Below are 7155 nucleotides of genomic sequence, written 5' to 3' on the forward strand. Positions count from 1 at the left end.
GCGCGAGGAAAAGTCCCCGCGAGATCATTCAAGACACCATCTTCGCGAACAAATCGCAAATATTGATAATTGCAAAGATATGTAAAATTTCCAATACATTGTAACAATATTTCCGCTCGAAAGTTTCGCGCGTCGAATCTTTCTCGATCCTCTTTCTCTAGAACGCTTCGGTGGGCCCTCGCGCGAGGAGAAGTCCCCGCGAGATCATTCAAGACACCATCGTCGCGAATGTATCGAGTAGATGATCCAACGATTCGCGAACGAACCGCAAATATTGATAATTGCAAAGATATATAAGATTTTCAGTACATTGTAACAATATGTCCGTTCGAAAGTTTCGCGCGTCGGATCTTTCTCGATCCTCTTCCTCTAGAACAATCCAGTGGGTCCCTGCGTGAGGAAAAGTCCCCACGAGACCCGACTCGAAGGTTGATTATTGCGAACACATCGAGCAAATGATCCAACCATTCGCGAACGAATCGCAAATATTGTTAATTGCAAAGATATATAAAATTCTCAATTCTCGACCCTCTTCCTCTAGAACAATCCAGTGTTCCCCCGCGGGAGGAAAAGTCCCCGCGAGACCCAACTCAAAGACTCGATTATCGCGAACACATCGAGCAGATAATCGAACGTTCGACGAAACACCGGTCGGCGACTGAACCGTACGCGGTTGGAACGAGTCCCAGGAGTACGGACTAAGCCGATCTCTCGATTCGGTGTCCCGAAAGTAAACCGTTGGTACGTTAACGCGGTCCGCGATCGAGCAGCACGTGGGCGTCTCGGCGAGAGATCTTATCGTAGGGGGGATCGGAACGATCGCGAGTTACCCGTGTACCGCGCACTGCCCCCCGTGGTACGCGGAGGACAGTGACGAAAAACTCGCGTGTATCTGTCCCGCTAGGAAGAGGAGATCGCGGATAACCGATCGTCGCTCGCTATCTACCTACAAACGTTTTCGCATTTCGGTGCTTGTAGAGCAGCGATCTTATCGAGGAGTGGGGGAAACGTGCGCGGGGCCCACCGGACAGCGAAACTCGCGTGGCGCGCGTGCGCAGTCGCGGTGAAACCGAGCGACCGGATCGGACGGGGACTTTTCCAAAACGGGAACCACCGGTTGCTCGACGCAACCGTTTCGTCCGGTCGGTGGTTTTCCGTCGCGTGGGCGTCGATCGGATACGATATGGACGGTAGTCGCGTCGCGTCGACCACTGTCCGTCTCTATTAGCCGATTAATTCAACGCGAAGCGGCGGCGCGTGAAACGCGTTCGAACCATTAACGCGCGCCGTGAACGCTCGGTGATTTTTATATAGTTTTCACGGATTTTCGCTAGAGACACCCTTTTATCTCGCGACGGATACTCCCGGCGCCGAGACGAGAACCGTACAATTTCGATCCCGAGTTTACGGAGTACGTTCCCGCGTAAGTTTCCACGAACGTTATAAATTGTAAGAAACTCGTTTCCGCGTAATAATAATATCGACCGCGAAACGTTTACGAATAATTTATCGGATGTTAACCCAATTAGGAGGAGAGTGTAGTGTTTGAATAGTCGCGCATAATTTTACTCGAATAATCCGATTTGCGCGATTTTTCGTCCAATCGGGAAACTCGTTTTCCAGGGATGCTAGAACGACGACGAAATACTTGCGGCGAATTTCTGTTATGCCGAGAAAATTAACTGTTTCTTTCTACATACTGGTTTCACAACTGGAATTACATCGATTCGTTAAACACGCGAACAAGTACCTGCAAACTTTATCCAGCGATTGGTCATAAAGATGGATAATACCCGTGACTGGTATATCTACTTCTTGCGGACACTTCTAAGTGTATCGAACCATCTCTCGAGAAAATTCGATCATTTTCCTATCAAGAATCACCGTGTTACAGTTAGAGAAGACACTGACGTTCGTCGATCTCTAACGAATTCAAAATTCTATCTCGTAAGATTATCTTTGCTTCCACAAACGTTACCAAAAATTAGACGTCTTTTTATTTCGAATCGTCGTTTCAAAATAATAGAAACGCGTTGTAAACTTTCGAGAAAATTCGGAAGGTGCCCGAACACAAGGTAAATATCCTTGTTAAATGAGTTCTATAATCGAGGGACCCCCTTAATCGTGCGAACGTTAACGAGACTCACGAACGAGGGGGGAGAAAGGGAACGAAAGGGGGGCTACGGGACGCGCGACCACGGGGCGTCTGAAACTACGGAACTCGGTCGCCGGTGGTGCGTCGCGTTAATTATAAAAAATGTGTAACGTTCGATAATTTTAAATATCGCCGAGGCGACAGGTGCGAGCGAGCGCGTTTCGCCTCGCGTGAAATCGAACGGGCTTAAAGCTGGCCGACGCGTTCGAGCACCGTACGGTGTGCGTGGACCGATCGTACTATCGCGGACTTTCCTATGCGAGTAATTGGCTCGATTTCATTCGACGCACGCCGCCGCGAAAGATCGTGTGATAATCCGCTTCCGTTCGCTCCGGGGGAACCTGTTCCGTTCGGCGCGATCGTTCCGTGCGGGAAGAACCGTGAAAATTGCCCGTGAATTGTCGACTGACGTTCTGTTTGCCGTGCTCTCGCTATCGTTTAACGCGTCTCGCGCCCATACCTTGCGAAATAATCCGCCCGGGAATCGGCCACGGTGATCTATGCGACGATTTTTCGCGAGTGGCGCCGATTTTTCGCGCATGGCGCCGATTTTTCGCGAGTGGCGTCGATTTTTCGCGCGTGGCGCCGATTTTTCAAGAGTGGCGCCGATTTTTCGAGAGTGGCGCCGATTTTTCGCGAGTGGCGCCGATTTTTCGCGAGTGACGCCGATTTTTCGCGCATAGCGCCGATTTTTCATAAGTGGCGCCGTATTTCGCATGTGGCGTCGATTTTTCGCGCGTAGTGCCGATTTTTCGTACGTGGCGCCGATTTTTCGTGCGTGGCGCCGATTTTTCGCGTATGGCACCGATTTTTCGCGCATGGCGCCGATTTTCCGCGAGTGGCGTCGATTTTTTGCGCGTGGCGCCGATTTTTCGCGCGTGGTGCCGATTTTTTTGAGAGTGGCGCCGATTTTTCGCGAGTGACGCCGATTTTTCGCGCATAGCGCCGATTTTTCATAAGTGGCGCCGTATTTCGCATGTGGCGTCGATTTTTCGTGCGTAGCGTCGATCTTTCGCGCGTAGTGCCGATTTTTCGCACGTGGCGCCGATTTTTCGCGCGTGGCGCCGATTTTTCGCGTATGGCACCGATTTTTCGCGCATGGTGCCGATTTCTCGCACGTGGCGTTGATTTTTCGCGCGTGATGCCGATTTTTCGCGCGTGGCACCGATTTTTTGCACGTAGCGCCGATTTTCGTACGGGACGGTTGGGTCAACCTTTCGAACGGGAAACGAGGTTCTTTGAAAATTTTTTACTTCGAGATTCGACCTTCGAGAAGTTTACTCTCGCGACACACGAGCGAGTGTATTCTTCCCGCAGGGAGGAAATGTTTTTATTTTCATCGAAAGTCGATCGTTTTCGAAATGGCGACCTCGAAGGAGATTCGTGTCTTTTCTCGGGAGTCGCGTCTATTGGATCGATTGCAATGGTTTTCCAATGTAAAATATTGTTATTGTTTGTTCATGAAATTGACGTTAGGTACTTTTTTTAAGTATGCGATAAAGTTATAAGTAACAAGATAGACCGAGCTGCGCACTGTCTCGTAGAAATTAATTTAACGTAAGTCGCGGTACTGGTAGCCCCTAGATGAAACAATGACAATGGTAGAGGTAGTTGTGTAATGAATCTTGGTCGTATGCAGAGGTAAAGTAGGAGATTGTTAACTAAGGATTTGTATGCCACGAATCGTCCGTTTTTGACGAAACATCAAAGTATCGATGTTTCTTTACAAATGAATTGCAATGGAATTCTGTGTACAAAAAGTTTGTACTCACGATGCATAAATATATACACTCCGCGCAGAGTAACGAGATACTTTCATTTTCTTCGAGAATCACTTCTTTTCAAAATGGTCGCTCCTTGTGAAATTCGTGGTTCGTTCGTTGCAAGATCTAACCTTTCTACTGAACGTTCAATTCTTCGAATTACAACGGCGTTCGAACTCGAGATACTTTAAAAATACAATTGGAATCACACTGTACCTCTACCTACAAAAAATTCGTCCTCATAATCGCACGTTCCTTTTAGAGTAACGAGATACTTCCACTTTCCTCTAGAGTCACTTCTTTTCAAAATGGTCGCTTCTTGTGAAATTCGTGGTTCGTTCCTCGCGAGACCTAACCTCTCTACCGGACGCTCAATTCTTCGAATTACACCACCATGCAAACTCGAGATACTTTAAAAGTACAACTGGAGTCATACTATACCTCTACCTACAAAAAATTCGTCCTCGTGATCGCAGTTACCTCTAAGAGTAACGAGAGGTTTCAACTTTCGCCTAGAGTGGATGTTTTTTTCTTCAAAATGACGACCTCGAACGAGACCCGGTCGCTTCACCGTTCGTTGAAAAACCGAACGTCCATCAGACCGTGGACTCCTTATCCTCTCGGTTGGTCGTTGGTACGATTTACACCGTTCTCCTATTACCTTCTTCCGAGCTTCGAACGCAAGGTACCGTGTGCTCGAACACCGTGACTCATCCCCGGTTGCACGCGTCGCGACGTCTCCCAACGACGAAACGTACTAATTCGCGTTCGAAGCGGTGCCGCGAGTAGAGAAAGGACGCGTTCGAGGATCGCGGGTCGGAATGACCCGGTCGATCGTTCGTGTTCGGCTGGTAATTTCCACGGCGGCTATTGGAACTCGCCGTGGCGATTATTAAACACTCCGGGTCGTTTATCTAACGCGATCCGTCCGATTAAGCTCGATCGGGGAGGACCGGGCTGAGTTATGGCGCCTCGCGCGAAACTTATTCGACTCGCTCGCGAGAACCCGACCGCGCGTATCCGGTGGTAACGTCGATTCCGTGCCGGTGAAATTCTCGCGGCGAGAGTCATAATTATTCCTTACAGTCATTAGTCGCGAATATATCAACCGGTTGACACGTGAAAACCGCTGGGCGAGCCGCAACGTTCACCGTGAGCCCGATCCACTCGCGCCCTCGCTCTCTCTCTCTCTCTCTTTCTCTCTCTTTCTCTTTCTTTCTTTCTCTTTCTCTTTCTCTCTTTTTCTCGCGCTCGCTCCGGCCGATATTTATCCGCGATATCTCACGCGCACCTTTCTTCGTCGCTTGCGGTGCCCGCAGGTGAGTATACGCGTTCCTTCGCCGGGCCCGACCAATCGCCGCTTTTCAACGCGGTGATACTTATTTATCGACGCGAAGTCTCTTTGCAGTCGACTTTCAGCGGCGGCGGAATGGAAGGAAGAGACTTCAGCGGCGGCGGCGGCGGCGGTGGATATCGAGTCTCCGCGAGGGACGAAGGACGAGGGAAGTAGGATCGGATGAAAGGGAACGAGCGTTGGGAGTCCTCGAGCGTACTCGTCGGTAAGGATAGCCAGATTCGTGCCTTGAACGCGAGAATACTTCGCGTCGGCGTTCGGGTTTGTCGAGAGATGCCCGACTTTTTTTTTTCTTTTCTTTTCTTTTTTTTTTCTTTCTTTTCGCGAACCAACGCGCGTTCCTTTCGTCGATCGTTGTCGGTGAACCGGTACTCGCGTCGATTATGCAGGGTGAAATTTTCCTTGAGCTGTTTCGTCGCGTGATTGCGCGGGAAACGAATGCACGAATTTCTGCCATTTTTGTGTCGTTGGAATACATTCGGTTGTTCTGAAAGTCGTTTCGTTTTTTTGAAACATGAATTTTTGAGTGTATAAATGTTTACATACGCTAAAAGAAATCGTGCTTTGTTTTCACCAAAAAAAACGAAATTACTTTCCGAACAACCTAATGTATTTCGTTTTTCTTTTGGTGAAAATGAAACACGATTTTTTTAGAGCGTACAAACGTTTATAAATTCTAAAAAAATCGTGTTTCGAAACAACGAAATGACTTTCCGAACAACCCAATGTATTTTTTTTTTTTTTTGGTGAAAATGAAACACGATTTTTTTAGAATGTATAAACGCTTATATACTCTAACAAAATCGTGTTTCAAAAAGAAACGAAATGTCTTTCCGAACAACCCAATGTATTTCGTTTTTCTTTGGTGAAAATGAAACACGATTTTTTTAGAGCGTATAAACGTTTATAAACACTAAAGAAAATTGTGTTTCAAAAAAAATGAAATTGACTTTTCGAACATCCCAATAAATTTCGTATCAGTCGAGTCTTCGTTTGGAAATGGGGGCTTGCTATCCCGTAGATTTTACAGGGTGAAACTTTCTGTATATTTGTTCGCAGGACAAGAGAACGAACAATTACCGAAATTCGTGTAATTTTTCTGCACGAGTTGGAATACAAACTTCATTTTCGTTCGTATCTTTGTTGCACTTCGTCTTATCCTATCTATGTGTTTCTTTTCTCTGAGATTTATTATCGTAATTGGAACAGTTGTGTTTCTCTTTTGGATAATTACGTAAAGATACAGTGGACGCGAGTAAAAAATACCCGGCCATATAATTACGGCCAGCATCGTGCAACGTGATTTCAAAGCTAGACCTTCGTTTTCGAAAATACACACCGACGAACTGGAACGAAATTTTACCGTGCAAACTTCTCCGCGTTAAGAGAGAAGATCGTCGAGATAATTAAAAACACAACCGTCTACAAGATCAACTCCTTTCGAATTTACAGAAGGCTGCCAGTGACAAGGTATCTGCTTTATTGCGAGCACCTGATGCAACAAGATGCGTATCAGAAGCGGCTTTGCGTTAATTTCGTTCTTACTTTTTTTTCTTTTTTTCTTTCACAGAGACGATTACATCGATTAAAGGAAACTACAAACCAACCGACGGGTCTGTGAGACGGTTATAAATCTTTGACATCGTCCTGGCGAAACCCGGTTTTGCTCTCGAGTTAAAAGGAAAACTCGAACCGACGAATATTAGATTCGAGTTATTCCGGGGAAGAAAAAGAGGTAGGTACGAAGTAACCGGGGAAGAATGTCTCTGGATAGAATTCAAATACTGCGATTAGAATTTTTGAAAGACGCTACATCGCTATCGATCACGATTTTCGTATCGTAGAAATAAAGCTACGCTAAAACACGATTTATGGGGCAAAAG

Source organism: Ptiloglossa arizonensis, chromosome 6 (genome assembly GCF_051014685.1).
Source record: "Ptiloglossa arizonensis isolate GNS036 chromosome 6, iyPtiAriz1_principal, whole genome shotgun sequence".
In the NCBI taxonomy this organism is placed as follows: domain Eukaryota; kingdom Metazoa; phylum Arthropoda; class Insecta; order Hymenoptera; family Colletidae; genus Ptiloglossa; species Ptiloglossa arizonensis.